This window comes from Balaenoptera ricei, chromosome 4 (assembly GCF_028023285.1).
Source record: "Balaenoptera ricei isolate mBalRic1 chromosome 4, mBalRic1.hap2, whole genome shotgun sequence".
NCBI classification, from domain to species: domain Eukaryota; kingdom Metazoa; phylum Chordata; class Mammalia; order Artiodactyla; family Balaenopteridae; genus Balaenoptera; species Balaenoptera ricei.
In genome coordinates, this window is record NC_082642.1 from 7,878,967 (window position 1) to 7,899,974 (window position 21,008).

A 21,008-nucleotide genomic window follows, 5' to 3' on the forward strand; every position below is an offset into this window, starting at 1 on the left:
TAAAAATTCTCTTGGCATGGCAGACTGCTAGAAAGTCTGATCCAGCGCTGGCATTTTTCTAACACCCTTCAAGCAGCAGGGCTGACAAATTTCCAACAGTACTGGGGCAGCCATCAAACTATATAATCTTTTTTTTTTGCTGCTGCTGGCTCCGTCTTCCAAACTATATAATCTTGGCATGGCTGAATAAAAAGTGATGGTAGCAAAGGTGATTGGGGCTTATGCTAGGCAGACAGATAACATGAGGAGTTATTGGAACTAGCAAGCTTATTGCTAATCTCTACAACTTTAGGCAAAAGAAGCGACAGGTCAAAAAACATCATGCATAGCATATATTCATTATAGGAGGGAGCAAAACATCCTTCAGCTCACAATGGAGGTAGACATCAGAGGTAAGCCTCAAAGCCTGTCTCATAGCAAGGGCTGGTATTGATTCCCAGCAAATTTAAGGGGTGAAAAGGGCCATGAGACTACTTGAGGATAAAAATAATAGCTACTACTTTTTGAGCACTATGTCCCAGGGATTTTAAACACATTAGCTAATTTAGACCTAATGGAAGTTTGTCAGATAGATATCGTCTCTCAGTTTATATAAAACTGAGGATTCTGGAGCCCAGGGCAATTAGGAAAGTTCTGCTTGACCCCAAAGCCAGTGCTTTTGGATTCACTGTATTAAAATGCCTCTCTGGGGCTAAAAGGAGACAAAACTTCATGAAACAAATGGTTTTTTTTTCCTAAAGAATTCCAGTTTTCCTTGAACTTGGATTAGAGCTTTATCTTAAAGAAATAACCATAGTTGCTCATTGCAGACAAGAGAAGAAACATGTAATATTGAGAGACGCAGTGAGCATTTCCATTTCTGCTGAATGAATCAAAATGGGACCAATAAAGTCTAGTCTTTGTGACAGTTCTTTGTCTCCTTCTTGGCCAAGAATGTCTGGACACACTGAGTCAGTCAGGGTGTCAGCACCATTTTGACCTGGCACACATCTTACCATGAGTCACTAGAAGGATTCAAAACTCAGGGCTAGGAAAAGCCACTGCCATTAAGTTGGTACAGCTAAAAATATTCAGGTGTCAACCTTGGATTGTAGCTTGTTCATTCATCTATTTGTTTATTCATTTAATAAATATCTATCCCAATCTACTCTATTAAATACAAAACCCAGGGTAAAAATTTCAATTAGTATAAAATAATAAACAATGACAAGCAAATTTCTCATCCCCAGTCTCCCAGTTCCTTTGCTTAGGGACAATCACTGTTACCAGTTTCTTAGGGATCCTTCTAGGGACATTCTAGGCATAAATGTACCTTTCTCTTGGTTTTCATAATTGTTATTGAATCCTTGCTACAGCTTGGGCACTGGTTTATATAAGCTGATGGCCAAGACTTGGCCCCTACCCCTGGGGCTGAAGTAGACACAGAAACCAATTGCTACCATATATATGATTGATAAGCGCCCAGTTGGAGGTACTTCTGGGAGTGGTGGTAGGCTGAGTGGATCAGGGCTGAAATATCTATGTGCCCAATCAGCCGTCACAAGTAAATTGTTGTTACTAATAGTGAAGTGCCAGTGTTTGCAAATTATTTTTAAGAATAGATTAGAGCTTATTCCTGTGACAATTACCCTCCTTTGCATTCTAATTTGCCTTTGGGAGTGAAAGGAAAAGGTGTGGGGATCACGCTGGTTCACTGAGAATTGTGTGTGATCCTGGGCACATTCAGAGTGTGTCCTTTTGTGAATGTAATCTGGTGCACATTCTGGGGAATTGAAAATTTCAGACATCCAGGAGGAAAGGGGGGCATTATTTCCTCATTTTTTTGGAAGCCACTAGAAATCTTTCCCCGAACAGTATATGCAGCCCATTCAGTCGAGAGATTGGTCTCCTAGTTGCCTGGTTTCAAAATCTTCATACTTGTAATAGAAGGGAAGTCGGGAAGGAGAAAAGTCGCCCATCTGGATTGAATACACTTCGAGACAGTAGTTTTGCGCACTGTGAGGCAGATGACGTTTTGCAGATTTAAGAGACAGCTGAATCTGACACATGTGGGTGCAAGCTACTGGTGGAAGGCTTGGAGCGAATCCTTTCAACGCAGCTCGGATTTATGGGAACTACTCCGGAGCTTGTAGGCTTTGAAGAGGGGCGTACAGCGGTGATTTGGTTCACAAAGAGCCCATGTTTACTTTGGTTCACCTGGCTTCTCACCCCATATTGAATTTTACTTCCAGTATGATTGTAACCAGCTCCAGACTCGGATGCAACCTCTGCTCAAGGTCTGATAGGGAGTTAAAGAGAGAAAATAAAAAATGGCATAAATAAGTTTCACATGATTTCCAATCAGAGCAATGAGTTGGCTCTGTTTCACTCAATCAGCCAGCGGCAGAGAGGATTTTGCAAACTTCAATGACCCTTTCAGAAAGCTTTGTCTACATCCTGCCTTCAGGAGAAAACCCAGAACCAGTCAAATGTGTCCTGTTTCATTTTCTATGGCAGCTTGCCTTGTAGCTGTCCTAGGAGAGAATGTGGCCTAAGTACATTCTCCTCTTGATCTTCCAAAAGTGCCACTCCAAGAGGCAAGAAGATTAGCTGGTTATTACAACACATGAGGCAGAAATGCATGTTGAAATGAAGCACAGCTGAATTGCTGAGGGCAGGACTATAAAATACCTTTCCAAGGATTTCCTTCCTTGTGAGCTCAAATGGCAGCTCAGCTTGACAGCAGGGTCTCCATGCTGACTTAAGTTTTCAAATCATGTCAGAAAACTGTAATTATATACAATTCTCCTCACTAAAGAAACCCATAACCCAAATTTGTACAGTTAGTCAAATGTTAGTTGCAAAAATACTGAGATATGTTATTACCCTTTTAAAAGTCCACTGTGAATGCTGTAATACAGGGTATATGGTTTGAAAGTGTTTTTTTTCCTTTCCTCCCTCCCTTCTTCCTTCCTTTCCTCCCTCCTCCCTTCCTCCCTTTCTTCTTCTCTTCCTTCCTTCCCTCATTCCTAAAAGTAACAGGAAGCAGAACTAGATCTGAGTGGAATCTTGCCTTTTCACTCAGTTTTTTTCCCCCTAGCTGAGTTAAATAAAGCACAACAAGAGTGCATTTTCCAAGTACCTTATGGGATCCTGTCAACCTATTTCTTCCCCTTGCTTTGAAAGTGACCCACAAAGAGATAAAATTACTTGCGTTGATTCTTACAGAAAAGCAGCCAAGGTTTTATTAAAAACACTGCCCTTCGTAGTCTTGCATATTTTCTTTCCCTTTTTAATATGGGAGGATATCAAATATAAAAGAAATACAAACGTAAAACACTGCTCCTTTCATCTTTGTTCGCTTTCCCAAATCTTCCAATACATCACTTATTTTTCTTCATTAAACTTTAAACTGGAGAAAGTGGAATGCTGCATTTGAATTTTGAGGGCACGAGGGACTTGGGATGGGCTATCTGCATCGTGTCATTCATTAGATTCTAATAAGATCTTCTTACCCTGAGGATGTGGAGAAAAGGGAACCCTTGTTACACTGTTGGTGGGAATTTAAAGTGGTGCAGCCATTGTGGAAAACAGTATGGAGGTTCCTCAAAAAGCTGAAAATAGAATTACCATATGGCCTAGCAATCCACTCCTGGGCATATATCTGAAGAAAACAAAGACACTAATTCGAAAAGATACATGCACCCCAATGTTCATCACAGCATTATTTACAATAGTCAAGATATGGAACCAACCTGAGTGTCCATCAACAGATGAATGGATAAAGATGTGGTATGATATACACACACATGCACACACACACACACACACACACACACAATGGAAAACTACTCAGCCATAAAGAAATGAAATTTTGCCATTTGCAACAGCATGGATGGACTTGGAGGGTATTATGCTCAGTGAAATAAGTTAGACAGAAAAAGACGAATACTGTATGATATCACTTATATGAGGAATCTAAAAAATAAAACTAGTAAATATAACAAAAAAGAAACAGACTCACAGGCATAGAGAACAAACTAGTGGTTACCAGTGGGGGGAAAGGGAAGTGGGAAGGGGCAAGATAGGGGTAGGGGAATGAGAGGTACAGACTACTATGTATAAAATAAGCTACAAGGATGTATTGTACAACACAGGGAATATAGCCAATAGTTTATAATAACTATAAATGGAGCATAACCTTTAAAAATTGTGACTCACTATGTTGTACATCTGAAACTTATATTGTAAGTCAACTATACCTTAATAAAAAAAATTGGGACAGGCTAAACATTTTTATACCTTGGGAAACACATTCAAACTAACTAGTTTCCTATAGAACTCAGAATTCTGGGAGTTCACCCTCCTTGATGTCACTGGATTCTTTAATTTCTAAGAAAAAGATTAAAAAGTGCCATTGATACGTGGTTGAATAAATAAACTTTAAAACAAATTCAGGATTTCCCTTCAAATGTATACAATGTACTATCAAATATTGCTTGGAACTGCAATACTTTGAAATACACATGAAAAATAATTTGGTGATGAACTGTAATGATGAAAAATAATGTAATGAAAAACGTGTGATGACCTGGATTTCTTTCTTTTCTTTTTTTGTAATTCCTGGGCTAATTTTGTTCACTAAAACCTGTCCTTGTCAAAAGCCACCCCTATAAAACCTAGGGTTATAGATGAAGCCGTCTGTAGCAAAATGGGGGCAAAACGCTTGTGATAACAGGTTAAGTGGGAAAAAAAAAATTCAAAATGTTATGTTTTTTTAAAAAACATACCAAAAGAATAGCCTAGAATAATGTGTTATATTTTTCTTCTGTTTTTGTTCTTTCTGTAATTTGGGAAATTACTTTTCTAACAACAACAATAACAAAAAGATCAACCATAATCCTTGTGTTTTTTAGTGGGTCTGATTTATCCTGGACCACCTTGTACTTGCAGATGTAGAACTCTGACTTTTAAAAAATATGTACTTTTGGGCTTCCCTGGTGGCGCAGTGGTTGAGAATCTGCCTGCCAATGCAGGGGACATGGGTTCGAGCCCTGGTCTGGGAAGATCCCACATGCCGCGGAGCAAGTAGGCCCGTGAGCCACAACTACTGAGCCTGCGCGTCTGGAGCCTGTGCTCCGCAACAAGAGAGGCCGCGATAGTGAGAGGCCCGCGCACCGCGATGAAGAGTGGCCCCCACTTGCCGCAACTAGAGAAAGCCCTCGCAGAGAAACAAAGACCCAACACAGCCAAAAATAAATAAATAAATTAAAAAAAAAAAGTACTTTAAACTCTGAAGAGCTCATCAGAAGCTGTAATGGTGCCTGATAAAATCTCAGCTCTAAAAAGGAAAAATACTGGAGTGGTACAGTACGTGCTGGGATAAACATTTTGAAAGCAAGTGAATAATGAGACTACTAACTTGGTGATGAGCACACTTGAGTTTTGATAAGCATGACCCGCTTGCACGTGGTGAAACCCTCAATCCACAGAGAGTGTCTCATCTTTACTGAGCTCAGCGCAATGAACATTTAGTCCCTATAAAGCAATGTGCAATTAATCAGGGGAAAGCTGCAGAGCCCGTCAGACCTGCTTGCATTCCTTTCCTCTCAGTGATTCCTAGTTCAAGAGGGTTCATCCTTTGGGAATGTTTTAACACCCTTTTGGAAGCAATGCCAAAATCCAGGGCTTTGACAGCTTGAGAAAACCTTATTTTATCCTGAGATAGAGAAAAACCTGACTCTGGGCAGGGCTAAGTTATCAAAGGCAGTACCATGTAGTGGCAGTAAGTTAACTGGCAGATCCTGGGGAGCTGAGAGCGCCTTTGAACTTGCTGGGAAGTTTAACAGCAAGAGTGCAGAGTCCTGGGAGAGAATCTGTTACTAAAAGAAGATGAACTAGTAAGTAGCTTTCCAGCTGAACAAAAAAGCAAGAGACAGAATCCATCAGCTCCAGAATCCGTGTTCAATTCTCACAATAGCGGAAGAGGTATATGCAGAGAAATGTATGGGATGGTGTTGAAAATAGATGCCAAAACAAGAAGTTGGGCAGATTCATTTTCCTTTGGTATTATGGATGAGAATTTAAAATATCAGTTTGAACAGAGTATTCACTGGACTTGGTGGAAGGACAAGTCAGGAGTCATCAGGGAATCTGGTGATTTACTGATGCCAAGGCCAGTTCTCTTCCTGGGGACTCTCTTTGAAGTCAAGCGATGTTGGGAACACGGGGCAAAGAGGGGAATGGGAATTAGGGTGAGAACTGGCTTTGTAGTTGTATCATTTCCCCCCAATATTTATTGTTTTTCCCTTCCTCATTCATTCAGCAAATACTTCATGACCTCTTGGTGCCTGGCATTTTACTGGGCATTTGGGATTTGAAGATGAATACAGGAGAATTCCTGCTCTTAAGGAGTCTGGAGGTATTTTCAAATACTGGCCAACGACCCATCCCCATTCTCATTAGGAGGAGCAGCTCTGAAGGAGGGATGCACTGCCCCATATTTCTATAACCTTATGTCTCTAACTTAAAGGCATTGCTCACTTCACAGCATTTTACTCTTTTAAATAAAGGTAATTCATTAAAGTTATAAAAGTGGGTTTATTTTTTATGTTATTTATAAGGCTTTTTCACCTAAATAAATCAACTCATTAGAAAAGAAAATCCCAAGTCAGACAGCCCTTCCATTCTGATTGTTGTTTTTTAACAATATGGTTTCTCTGTTGATATCATGAGCCTCCTTTCCTACATGTTGGAATCCATGGATAGTATTAGACATTTGATCTGCTGAGGGAGATGGATTATTTTTTATCGGTTAGACATCTAGCCAGTCTCAAAACAACCACTATAGGGTTTTTGTTTTATTGGTTTTGCCTATGAAAATATTAACTGACAGCCATACAACCAAAAAAATTTTTTTTGAAAAAAAAAAATCTCTGTGTTGTCCTACCCAATCTTCTCTGAAGGGAGGGGGGAAAACCTTCCGTAACTTTCCAGGAAGTGAAAACCAATGAACATTTTAAAAAGTTACATTACTCTTATTACCAGCAGTACAGTAAGTTTTTAGAAGAGCCATTTCTCTTTTTTGTTTTTTTGTTTTTGTTTTTGTTTTTTTAATAGAATTTATTTATGTGTATGTTAATATAATTTAAGTTTTTTTTTTAACATCTTTATTGGAGTATAATTGCTTTACAATGGTGTATTAGTTTCTGCTTTATAACAAAGTGAATCAGTTATACATATACATATGTTCCCATATCTCTTCCCTCTTGCGTCTCCCTCCCTCCCACCCTCCCTATCCCACCCCTCTAGGTGGTCACAAAGCACTGAGCTGATCTCCCTGTGCTATGCGGCTGCTTCCCACTAGCTATCTATTTTACATTTGGTAGTGTATATATGTCCATGCCACTCTCTCACTTCGTCCCAGCTTACCCTTCCCCCTCCCCATATCCTCAAGTCCATTCTCTAGTAGGTCTGTGTCTCTATTCCCGTCTTGCCCCTAGATTCTTCATGACCTTTCTTTTTTTTTTCTTAGATTCCATATATATGTGTTAGCATATGGTATTTGTTTTTCTCTTTCTGACTTACTTCACTCTGTATGAGAGACTCTAGGTCCATCCACCTCACTACAAATAACTCAATTTCGTTTCTTTTTATGGCTGAGTAATATTCCATTGTATATATGTGCCACATCTTCTATATTCATTCATCTGTTGTTGGACACTTAGGTTGCTTCCATGTCCTGGCTATTGTAAATAGAGCTGCAATGAACATTTTGGTACATGACTCTTTTTGAATTATGGTTTTCTCAGGGTATATGCCCAGTAGTGGGATTACTGGGTCGTATGGTAGTTCTATTTGTAGTTTTTTAAGGAACCTCCATACTGTTCTCCATAGTGGCTGTATCAATTTACATTCCCACCAACAGTGCAAGAGGGTTCCCTTTTCTCCACACCATCTCCAGCATTTATTGTTTGTAGATTTTTTGATGATGGCCATTCTGACCGGTGTGAGATGATATCTCATTGTAGTTTTGATTTGCATTTCTCTAATGATTAATGATGTTGAGCATTCTTTCATGTGTTTGTTGGCAATCTGTATATCTAGAAGAGCCATTTCTGAACAGACAGAATATAAAATTGGATTCAAGTACCTATTTCCCTGATAGGCTTAAACTACTTTGACTAACAGTCTTGATATTTCTCACTGTATTGAACATTTTTAGTTTCTCAAGGATACCATGGGGAGGGGACAAAGGGCCCCTAGTGTTCACTGCCTCTGGGTATTTATGCCCTGTGTAGTCCCCTCCTACGCTGTATCAGGATTGGTCTGTGTGACAAAAGAATCTGGCAGAGGGCTTCCCTGGTGGTGCAGTGGTTAAGAATCTGCCTGCCAATGCAGGGAACACGGGTTCAAGCCCTGGTCCGGGAAGATCCCACATGACACGGAGCAACTAAGCCCTTTTGCCATAACTACTGAGCCTGCACTCTAGAGTCCGCAAGTCACACCTACTGAGCCTGCAAGCCACAACTACTGAGCCCGTGTGTCACACCTACTGAAGCCCACGCACCTAGAGCCCATGCTCTGCAACAAGAGAAGCCACCAGAATAAGAAGCCTGCGCACCACAACGAAAAGTAGCCCCTGCTCGCTGCAACTAGAGAAAGCCCACATGCAGCAACGAAGACCCAACGCAGCCAAAAAGAAAGAAAGAAAGAAAGAAAGAAAGAAAGAAAGAAAGAAAGAAAGAAAGAATCTGGCAGAAGTGATGGTATGTCCTTCCCTGGGCTAGATCATAAAGACATTCTGGCTTCTGCCTTTCAATCTCTCTCTGATCATTCCCTCTGAGGGACACCAGTTGTTGTGTTGTGAGGACACTCAGGCAGCCCTGTGAATCATCATGTGGCAAGATACTGAGGCCTCCTACCTACAGCCATATGAATGAGACATCTTGGAAGCAGATCTCTGGCCCTCATAAGCCTCAGATGACTGCAGGCACTGCCAACAGCTTGACTGCAACCTCGTGACAGAACCTGAGCCAGAACCACTCAGCTGAGTCATACCCAGATTCCTAACCCATAGAAACTGAGTGAAATAATAAATGTTTGTTGGGTTAAGCTGCTAAGTTTTGGGGTAATTTGTTATACAGCAATAGATGACGAATACAAGGGCCCTTTCAAACCTGGGATTTGTTGATTCTCTGATTCTCATATCACACTGGTAATATCTGCCATGGGAAATATTCTTACTGGGTGTCTTGGGAAGTTTTAAATCTCCTTAGTTCCCTGTACATTGCATGCATTAATTAATATAAATATCCATTTATATGCATATATAGACAAAGTTAATGCATTTTTTTCTAAACACTTTTTGAAGTTCATTTTCTATTTTAAAGACACTACATGCTTATTAAAGAAAATGTGGGGGGGAAAGTTAGAAAATAATTACCCCTAGTTTTAACACCCAAAGAGAACTATTGTTAACATTTGAGTGTATTTCCCGCTGTCTTTCTTTCAGAGTATTTAAAAGCAGTTGTGACCATATGCTACATGCCATGCTTTTGACAAACCAAATTCATTTTCCTTAATAAAATCCAATGACATGCCTTATTCATTTTTGTCATTCAGCTCCCTGCTCGGGGTGACAAGTTCTCAGGGAAATCAGATGTGACTGTGCCCTGAGTGTGCAGAAGAGTGTTCTGTGGTTGGAACCAGGCCCTGACAGGCAGTGATCAGGGACTGGGGGTGCCAGATGCATGGAAGGTGATTTATACCAACTAGCAGTTGTCTCTGTGAGTCTTCTTTTTATTTCCAGTACTAACGTGTGTAAAGTGTCACTCCCTGCCCCCAACTCATATTTATATCCACCAACTTCCTAAGGGACTCTATACCCCTTTATTTTCTCTTCCTTTTCAAAGAGGGCTGGTTAGAGACGTGGATTTACTGGGATGCTGATGAAGAATAAGCAGCAGGGTGTTTTCCAAGGCCTGGAGAGGGATGCTAGCAAAGTGTTCACGTGGTCATACATTTTTACAAGATTTGCAAAAGTAAGAAACTTTAATGACAATGGGCAAAGACTGCCATCTCTTTCCACTCTGCCCCCGCCCAGCAGCACAAATACTTTCCTTCACGCAGGGTGGTGTCCACTGATGGTGGGCATTTTATTTTTTATACATTTTGTATTATTTTTTTTGATGGCCCCCCAAATTATGTAGGTTTCAGGACCTAAAATGTTGGATATATCTCTTGGTTTCTGAGTTGCAGAACATATACAGTTAAACAGTTTTTAAAAATTGCTTTGTACTTATATAATATTGTACATCAACTATACTTCAATTAAAAAAATAAAATAAAACAATTGCTTTGTACCGTGAACCTAACTTATTTATTATGCGTCTTATCTGTTAAGTCATTGGGAAACTCAGAGCTGTGAAAGTTACAGAATTAGAGGGTGTCCAGTGGCTCAATCTGTTCCAAATAGTCGTATATAATTTCCGGGGCTATTTCATCACAATCCATAGGTTCTCAAGAGACCCTCCTTTTTGTGCTCAGGAACACTATTCCTTAACTTATGGACACTTTTTGGAGAAAACGACTGCCTCTCCAGCATCCACCCTGACCCCTCAATTAAGAGAGAATCAAATAAATTTAGTCTATTCAACACAACACTTCTGGACAAAAAAGGAATGCAAAATCTATAGTACCAGTCAGGTGGGTGATCGGCTCTGTAAAGGACTGTGCTACTCTCTGAATGTTTATTCATTTCACCTGTTGATCAGAGGAATTTATCCTTCTTTTAAAAGACTTTTTGAAATTTAAAAATCAAATCAATGCCTGCCGCGGGGACCTGGCAGAGTGATAAGCCCAGCTGCCACAACTTTGGAACCACTGCCTCACTCAGGCCGAGCCCCAGCCCTCTGGGAAGCCAATGACTAAACACTGCTGAGGTACCAGGGTGTGAGTGCAGAGCCACCCTGCCTGACACGGGATTCCTGGAATGGGGAACTTCTGCTGGGACACTCCCCATCAGCCCGGCAGGTCTTAGAACGTTCCGGATTCTGAGGCTCTTTCTCTCCAATTTTTTTCTTCCCTCTCTCCCTTCACAGGCTTTCCTCCAATAAATCTCTCAAATATCAAAGCCCATCTTAGCATCTGCTTCCGTGAGCATCTCAACTGGTGTACGTGTACATTCTTAAAAATGAACTAATCCAGGAGGGTTTATATCTGAAACCACAGTCCCCTGCCCCCTCCCCTTGGTTAACCCTGTTCCTGTATTTCCTTACATGGGCAACAACTTTTAAGTTAACTTTTTAGCTCTTTTGGCAGTTACCTCCATGTCTCTAAAATAATGTTTATGCCATATTGTTTATGATTTATTTTTGTTATTTATTTGTTATATTTTTATGTGTTATATGTATATGTAGATAACTATATGTAATATAGTTATTTATTATTGTTTATTGTCATAATGTTTATGCTGTAACTTTTTTTCCTTTTTAACCATTGAGGTATAACCGACATACTATAAACTGCTTTTATTTATTTATTTATGGCCACACTGCACAGCATGTGGAATCATAGCTCCCAGACCAGGGATCAAACCAGAGCCCCCTGCAGTGGAAGTGCCGCATCCCAACCACTGGACCGCCAGGGAAGTCCCTAAACTGCTCATATTTAAAGTGAACAATTTGAAAAGTTTTGACATTTGTATACACCATGAAACGACCACCACAATCAAGATAGTGAACATATCCATCACCCCTGAAAGTTCCCTCATGCCCCTTTAAAATCATCCTTCCCCTCCTCTCTGCAGTCCCTGATCTGCTTCTGTCACTACAGATCAGTTTCATTTTTCTATAATTTTATTTTATTTGTTTATAAAAATTATTTATTTATTTATGGTTGTGTTGGGTCTTCGTTGCTGCGTGCAGGCTTTCTCTAGTTGCGGTGAGCTGGGGCTACTCTTCGTTGTGGTGTGCAGGTTTCTCATTGCGGTGGCTTCTCTTGTTGCAGAGCACAGGCTCTAGGCACACAGGCTTCAGTAGTTGTGACACATGGGCTCAGTAGTTGTGGCTTGTGGGCTCTAGAGCTCAGGCTCAGTAGTTGTGGCGCACGGGCTTAGTTGCTCCGTGGCATGTGGGATCTTCCTGGACCAGGGTTCAAACCGGTGTCCCCTGCATTGGCAGGCGGATTCTTAACCACTGTGCCACCAGGGAAGTCCCCATTTTTCTATAATTTTAGATAAATAGAATTGTACAGTAGGTACTAGTTTTTTTCTGGCTCTTTCACTCAGTATAGTTAATTTGAGATTCACCCATGTAGTTGTATGTATTTAGAGTTCATTCTTTTTTATTGCTAAGTTGTATATTCCATTGTATGAATGTAACATAATTTTGTTTATCCATTCATCTTTTGATGGACATTAGGGGCTATCACAAATAAAGTTGTTGTGAACATTTGTGCACAGTGCTTGTATGGACGTATATTTTCTTCTCTTCCCTCTTTCAGTGATCTCTGTCCTTTATTGACTAATGTCCAATGTCTTGAGTGCCACTGTTTCATATATTTTGTCTGATATTTTAGTCATTTCAGACAGGATAGTAAATCTGACCCCTTTACTCCATTTGACTAGAAGCAGAAGTACTGTATATTTCTTTAACATGTTATAATCTTCCTTTAAGTGATGCAACACAACTTTATGTATGGTGTAAGAACCTCCAGGATAACTCCATTCGTTCCCTCCTGGCCTTTGTGTTATGGTCATACATTTTGCTTCTACCTATTATAAATCCTTCAGTGCATTATTATTATTTTCCTATTTATTTAACAATTTTAAACATTATCTGTTGATTTCTCTGGTGATGGATATGAATTTAGCTAACCCATCTTTTATCTTCTGGCTTTCCTTTCTTCCACTTCAATAAGATTATGCCACTATTTTTAGATTCTTTCTATTAGTTGCCTTTGTAGCTATGTAGAATATAGTTTTACATACTCACATCCTTATTTTTAATTCCATCAACCATTGACAGTATCTCTTGACTCTTCACTTTGTGAGGTGAACACACGAATGTCCTTACCTTTTTCTTCATTGCTGTATGCTTTCTTATCACAATCAAATGCTTAATTTTAACTTATGATGTCAAGAAAGAAAAATGGATCTTGTTCTGCAACCAGATCCAAGTCTTCCTTTTGTGTGGCTTGTGTGTTGATTCCAGGAGTTAAAAATTGACCAACAGTGTTTACAACATTATGACTATGTAAAGATTGTTCACAACTCAGCCACATAGTATGCTATGATTACATATCCTTCTTACATAGTCTTGTGTGTTTCTTGGAATTTCTAATTGTTTCCTCCTCCCCACCCCATTTCCTGCATTGCTGAGTTTTCCACAACTTGATATTCAACTTCTTAAAGATAGTATCAAATCTGTGAATTCTTTCTGCTCAAATACATTCTCTTCCCAGACAACTATCTTTTGGAGGCCTCCTTCCACAAGCTCTAAATTGAACCCTTGTGCTCTAGATTTGATGAAAAGCTGTCACCAAAGATCTTCCTTCCATTTTTCTCCTGACTGGCTTAATTGTTTCTTGAACTTCTCATTTTTTGGTTTACTCTCTTACTTTGCTGGAACACATCCTTGAATCACTTTCATTGAAAGGGGATGTGGGAGGTAAACTTACTGAGTCCTTCCATGACTTAGAATATCTTTATTCTACTCTCAAACTTTCTCTTAGAACTTTGAAAGCACTGTTCCATTACTTATAGGATCCAGTATTGCTAAAGAGAAGTTTGATGCCAATCTGAATTTTTAAAAATACAATTTGTTTTTTCTCTCTGAAAAGTTTTTGGATTTTAAAATAATCTTTGATCTTCTGAAATTTTACCATTCTGTGACTGTCGGTCATTTTTCATTCACTGTATCTGGCATTGTAATATTTTTTCTTCCTTCCTTCTTCAGTCTAGAGCCTCATGCTTTTCAGTTGAGAAATCTTTATTGTTTCTTTGTTTATATTCTCCTCTCATTTTGTCTGTTCTCTCTGGAGCTTCTATTCATCGGACATTAGCCTCTTGGATTATACTTTATAATTTAGCCTTTCACATTTTCAATCTACCTGTATTTTCTACTTTCTTAGAGAGTTCTTTGATTTTATCAAAGATTAAACAGATCTTTTAATCTGTGTGTTGAAATTTCTGCTTAAGCTATCATATTTTTAATTTCTAAGGACTCTTTATTTATTTAAATTTATTTTTAAAATTTATTTATTTTTGGCTACCTTGGGTCTTTGTTGCTGCACACGGACTTTCTCTAGTTGTGGCGAGCAGGGGCTACTCTTCGTCGTAGTGCATGGGCTTCTCCTTGTGGTGGCTTCACTTGTTGCAGAGCACAGGCTCTAGGCGTGCAGGCTTCAGTAGTTGTGGCTCGTGGGCTCTAGAGCGTAGGCTCAGTAGTTGTGGTGCATGGGCTTAGTTGCTCTGCGGCATGTGGGATCTTCCCGGACCAGGGCTCAAACCTGTGTCTCCTGCATTGGCAGGCGGATTCTTAACCACTGTGCCATGAGGGAAGCCCAATATTTCCTTTTTTTTAAAAAAAATACATATCTGTATTTCTAAATTTTCTGAAATAAGCACAATTACTTCTGTAATAAGAAAATCATTTATTTTTCAGTATATGTAAGGCTTTCTTTTGAATCTTCATTTACTGTATTAAAAGTAGCAAAATAAATAAAACAAAGGAAAGTGAAACAAAAACAAAACCAAAAACAATTTTAACCCCAGAGCTAATGGCTATACATAAGGTGAAAAACTGAATTCTACAGTTGGCTTGGTTCAGCATCCTTAGACAAAATATGTGATGAAGAAGTGAGTGGGGTGAGAATGCTGGGAGGATACAGGGAAGGAGGTGGGAACAGAGAGGAGAAGAGGCCTCAGGCGTACTCTTGGGCCTTTCTCAAAGCTCAAGAATTATGGAAGCATGTCTTTGGAAAAAAGTCTGGATTTGCAAATGGAATATAATTGAAATTCAACATCTGAACTTTGAGGATCACTGTGGTGCATGCTAATGAGCTAGGTTTCTTGATCTGGTGTAATAATTCATAAGTAAGTCATCCATGTGATTGGATGGTATGTGCATCACTAACTGCTCATTTAAACAGGCAATATTCAGGTCACCCACACCACCCAAGCAGTCTCTGCTTTCAAGAGGGCTTTTGAGAGGGGACTGACTTCTCCCTACTGAAAAGTCAACAAATGCAACGGGACCTGTACTGAAACTTTTACTCAGAGGCCAGACTTTTAAAATGCTGTCAAAATCGAACGGAATGTATAAACCACATCATCACAGAAATGCATTCATGAATGATCTAGGAGATGGGCTAAAAGTAAAATTTTGGTGTATTCTCAAGAGAATGAGAGCAAAACATTGGGACCTGGCTTCTTATGTTTTCCCCTTTGTTAAAAGAAAGATCAGTGTTATCCAACAGGGAAAGTTCTCTCTTTTGTGGGGATGCTTACAATTCAGGGATTTGCATTCCTGGGCATTATTAGAAAATTCTTACAGTTATAAATCTTGTACGTTGAGTGGCTTGTTGGGCCATATTTCCGTCTGTTTGAATCACACAACCATCAACTGGCCTCAGAGATTACTTTAAAATTCTAACTCTAGACTATCTAAGAAGACTCTGAAACCAATCTCTGTTTAAGAGAGGTCAAATTCCAAGATTGCAAAATTCAAACTACAGTCTTTTATTGTACTTTTGATCTAGTGATTATTGAAAAAAATGAATTAATAATACTTAATAATAAATCAAAGGACAAATTCTAACTGTGGTGTGCCTCTCAATGTATGACATATCCCTCAAATTGAGTCATTTTCAAGCTTATGATGAGTGCAATGATTTCCTATCTCTTGTCCTATCTTCTTTTGTATTATCCATGTCAGGAACTGGCACTTCTTTCATTTTGTTGTATTCTAAGATCAAGAACGGAAATCACCCCTACCTCTCTTCAACTACTCCCTTAAAACTATCCTGGAATAGCGGAATTTTTACCGATGTATTTTTAAGGGTGGGTCACCTTGGTATAACAAAATTTTAAGATGCATAATACCATCAGCTAATGTTTTTGAGTGCTTGTGGTGTGCCAGGGACTATTCTAAATGTTTTGCCTGTATTAGCTAATTTAATCTTCACAACAATCTGATCAGGTAATATAGTTATGGGTTGAATTGTGTCCTGCTCCACAAAAAATGATACGTTGAAATCCTAACGCCCCCAATACCCCAAATGTGACCTTATTTGCAGATAGCATCTTTATAGAGGTTATCAAGTTAAAATGAAATCTTTAGGGTGGGCCCTAACCCAGTATGACTGGTATACTTAAAAAAAGGGGACATTTGGACAGAGACAGACACACATAGAGAGAAGACAATGTGAAGAGACACAGGGAGAAGACAGCCATCTACAACTCAGGGAGAAATGCTGGGAACAGATCCTTCCCTCACAGCCTTCAGAGAAAGCCAATCCTGACAACACCTTGATTGTAGGCTTTTCTAGCCTCCAGAACAGTTAGACAATAAATTTGTGTTGTTTAAGCCACTCAATTTGTGGCATGTTGTTATGGCAGCCCTAGCAAATGAATACACTAGCACTATTACTATTGCTCCCATTTTATGGTTAAGGAAACTGAGGGACAGAGAGGGTAAGTAACTTGCCCAAAGTTGTACAGCTGGTAAATGGAATAGGAGCGCAGGCAGTCTGGCTCCAGAGTCTGCTCTTCTAACTAGCTAAGATAGTCAACCTCTCTGAATTCAGTTATTGCAGACAATGCTCTTGGTTCCTTGACAACCTTTTTCCACACAATGCAGGGCACCATTATGATGAACCATTGTTTAAGGTGCACACAAAGTGAAACAAAACAACAATAAAGTAACATAACAACAACCACAAAACAAATACTAAGCCCTTGTACTGAGCACTAATTATGAGTCAGGTGTCATTCCAGGAACTGATTCTATGAAGAGGAAAATGTTGTGGTCTCTTCGGGAGTTCAAACCTTGGAAGGGAAACATGTTCCTTCGGCAGGGCGAGAGAGCTGGAGTACATCGGGGAGAGGTGAGTGAATTTCGCCTGGGGAGAGGCAAAGACCTTTACGGAAAAGACTCCATAGACGAGATAACCTTTGAATTGGACCTTACTAAGTGGAAAGAATTTTGGCAGGTGGCTAAATAGAGAAACATTTAGAAATAGTTTCATGTTGGTGAATGTAATTGTAAGCATTATCAGGATTAATTTTAAGAATATGTGGGGACTTCCCTGGTGGTGCAGTGGTTAAGAATCCGCCTGCCAATACAGGGGACACGGGTTCGAGCTCTGGTCCGGGAAGATCCCACATGCCGCGGAGCAACTCAGCCCGTGAGCCACGACTACTGAGCCTGCGCTCTAGAGCCTGCAAGCCACAACTACTGAAGCCCACGTGCCACAACTACTGAAGCCTATGTGCCTAGAGCCTGTGCTCTGCAACAAGAGAAGCCCTCGCACCGCAACGAAGAGTAGCCCCCGCTCGCCTCAACTAGAGAAAGCGCGTGCGCAGCAACGAAGACTCAATGCAGCCAATAAATAAATAAGTAAAATAAATCTATTAAAAAAAAAGTTAAAAAAGAAAAAAGAATATATGGATGCAAGAGAAACACTGGAGATCCAGGTGAATGTTTGGCAAAATTACTTGTATCCATTGAGAGAATGGCTGTAGATAATAGGTGTTTTCCTGCTTTTCACAGTTATATTCCAAAGGCCATTGACTTAGAGCTTAATAAGCCCACATAACCAACTGAGTCGAAAGGATTGGAAACCTCCATTGGATTCTCAGGGACAGTTGAATCTGTACCTCAGGAGCCTGGGATCAGTGGGGAGGCTGCCTGAAGTCCCAGGATCAGGGGACCCAACTCTAATACTGAGGCAGAGGGGACAAACATGTAGTCCCTGGGATAGATCTGGATCTTTGTCATGTTTGACCTTCACAGTGTTAGCTAACACTGATAATCAGCAGCTTTCTAATAATATAAGGATTTCTGTCTTCTCTTTTAAAAATGTCCAACCATCTGGCAGTACTAGGCCGATATTCCTACAGGGGCTGCCTTTGTGTATTAGGGGACGCTCTCCAATGCTGTGGTTACAATAGACCTGAGCGTGTAAAGAATCAACCTGAGAAAACTTTGTTTCTTAGTCTCATGTCAAAATCTACATGTCAGTGTAATTTAGATAGTTCCTCTCTAAGTGGTGACCTAGGGATCCAGCTTCTTCTATCCTATGGCTCTGTCATGTCCGTTGCATCATTGCATGGCTCCCAAGATTTCCCTGGGCATCTTCACCACTTCAGTTTGGGGAAGAAAAGAGTGCATGATTGAACAGAAACTTTTTTCATGGGCCAGGCCTGGATGTAGCTTTCATTCCTTCTGTCCACATGATATTGGCCAGAACTCAGTCATATGGCCCCAACTAATTACAAGGAAAGCTGAGAAATATGGTCTATCAGGAAGGAAAGGAAATAGTTTGGTAACCGCATAGCAACCCCAGATGTATTCTCTAGTTCACCATAGTTCTCACCCATAGTGAGAACTCAGTCATAGTTAGACTTCTTCACTGATTTGTTATTTACCTAGCGTGTGTAGGCATTGGGGTTTGCAGTCTCTGATTTAGGTATTGGTAGTTGTAGTGGAAATTACCCAAATTGGAATTAAACAGGCCTACGTTTGAAAATTTATTAGCCGCGGTATTACTTAAGATGGTGGTGATTTAAAGAGATAGCAAAACACAGTGGCTTAAATGAGATAGAAGTTTATCTCTCTCTCACTTAAAAGTCTAATTTGGTAGATGATCCCAGGATGTAGGGCAACTCTAATTCATAAGGTCATTCAGGAACCCAGGTTCCTTCTATCTTGTTGCTCTGCCATCTCCCGAGTCATTACCCTGGGCCCTGTGATTGAAGATGGTTCATCGTCACCACCCGTGGGAAGAAGAAAAAAGGAACTAGAGTGCATGACCTGGAAATTAATCACATGCCTCCCTTCCGCTCACATCCCACTAACAAAAATATAGTTACATGGCCCACAAAACTTCAGGGAAGCCTGGAAAATGTGACCTTCTGCTGGTGTGCCCAGCTATAACCTTGGAAGTTAAGTTATTAAGAGAAGAATAGGGGGGTCAACTATCAGTCACTATTTGTGTGGCTTTGGAAAAATACTTAATCTCTTTGTGCCCCTTTAATCTATTTCTTAATCTGTAAGAAGGTGGTAATTGGACCCTCCTGTGTGAGTTAGGAATATGTTTAGCTACAATTAACAGAAAACCTACCCACAGCAGATTAAACAAATAGAACTTTAATTTTCTTATATAACAGAAGATCTGAAGGTAGGTTTTTCTTTAGCAGGTTGATGTTTGGGAAAATATTTCTGACTTTTTCTTTTCTCTTTTTTGTCTTTCTTTCATGGTCCCAGGACAGCTGATCAAAGGCAAGAGGAAGGGGAAAAAGGACAGCACCATTTGCATCTTTCACCTTAACCAAGAACAGCAAAAATCTTTCCAAGCTCCCATGCATTCAGTGAGTGATAAATACATATGATCTCGAAAGAGTTACTTAATCACTCTGAACCTCAGTTTCCTCATTTATTTATATGGGAGGCTAATACCTCTCTCATGGGATAGTTGTGAGAATCAATGAAATAATATTTTTAATATGTTTGGAACACTACCTGACACATGACAGGTGCTCAACCAAGGAAAGGAATTGTTATCTGAGGAAGCAGAAAGAGCATGGGCTTTGACAGTTCTGTGTTGGAATCCTGACTCTAATCCACACGACTTTAAGTTGTTTACCCTCTTTGAATCTGTTTCCTGTTCCTGAAAAATGGGGATAATAATACCTTCTTTACGGGGCTGTTGTGAAGATTAAGTGGAATTGTAGATACTAAGCGCCTGGCTGAGAGGAGCAATTCTTTCAAAGTTTAATCAGGAGCCACCCTGAATTTACCTGGGGTTGAGTAGGAGAAACTGGAGATGTTGGGTGTGTATTGCTGAGCTAGCTTCTCCTGGCTCACGCATAGCAGGTTGGGGCCACGTAACCATGATGAGGAGAGTAAAAACCCCAACACAGAGGTTCGATGGGAAAGCCAAACGCAGGCCAGGTCAGGTCAGTAAAAGAAGCAGAAGTCTAATAGCCAGTTCACCCTCCACTCTGCCTGAGTCAGAGACAGCTATCTAGGTGAGTCTGAACAGGACTGGTTACCTGTCTAGGCAGGAGGCTGGACTTTTCTCAACCAGAGAGCAATGGTAAGCTCTGACGGCCTGGAGGTGACCGGCAAACCCTGACAGGGTCTTGCAAGCAGAACGCCCAGGGCAGGGCTCTGGGGGAAGCCTTTAGCAGGGTGGCCGAGCCGCTGTGATGGGGCAGGGGGATGTGACTGAGGTCAGCCTCAGGAATTACAAGGAGGTTGGAGGTCTTGACTGGCTGTAAAGACTTCATTTCCTGGGGGCAAATTTGATCAATTAAAGGAAGAGGGCCTTCCCTCCCCATAACTTCTGGGAGGGGCTTGTTGGGGAAACATATATTGAGGGGGCAAGATTAAACAAAGTCAGTGTTTATCCCAACCAGTTTGCTTCCCTCCTTTCTTCCCTTCCTCCCTTCCTTTCTTCCTTCCTTCCTTCTTTCCTTTCTTCCTTCCTTCCTACACCTTTATTGATATATGATTTATGTACCATAAAATTCATCCATTAAAATATACAATTCAACAGTTTTTAGTATATTCACATAATTGTGCAACCAATACCACTATTTAATTCCAGAATATTTTCATCACTCCAGAAAGGAAACCTGTACCTGTCAGTAGTCACTCCCCATTCTCCTACCCACCCCTTAGCCCCTGGCAACTATTAATCTACTTTTTGTACCTATGGATTTGCCTATTCTGGATAATTCATAGAAATGTAATCACACAATATGTGGTCTTTTGTGACTGGCTTTTTTCACTTATCATAAT

The 21,008-nt window shown here is 40.2% G+C and overlaps 1 long non-coding RNA gene across 3 annotated transcripts in view; it reads left to right on the forward strand.

Annotated features, from left to right (window-relative positions):
- Positions 1–19,779, forward strand: part of LOC132364495 (uncharacterized) — a 68,007-nt gene extending 48,228 nt beyond the window's left edge. Inside the window, exons 4-5 of one of the 3 annotated variants that reach the window (XR_009502814.1) lie at positions 16,967–17,088; positions 19,470–19,779. This is a non-coding gene — a long non-coding RNA (uncharacterized LOC132364495). The remainder of the gene's footprint in view (positions 1–16,966; positions 17,089–19,469) is intronic. The other 2 variants (XR_009502816.1, XR_009502815.1) reach the window with 2 other exon arrangements.
- Positions 19,780–21,008: the final 1,229 nt, after the last annotated feature.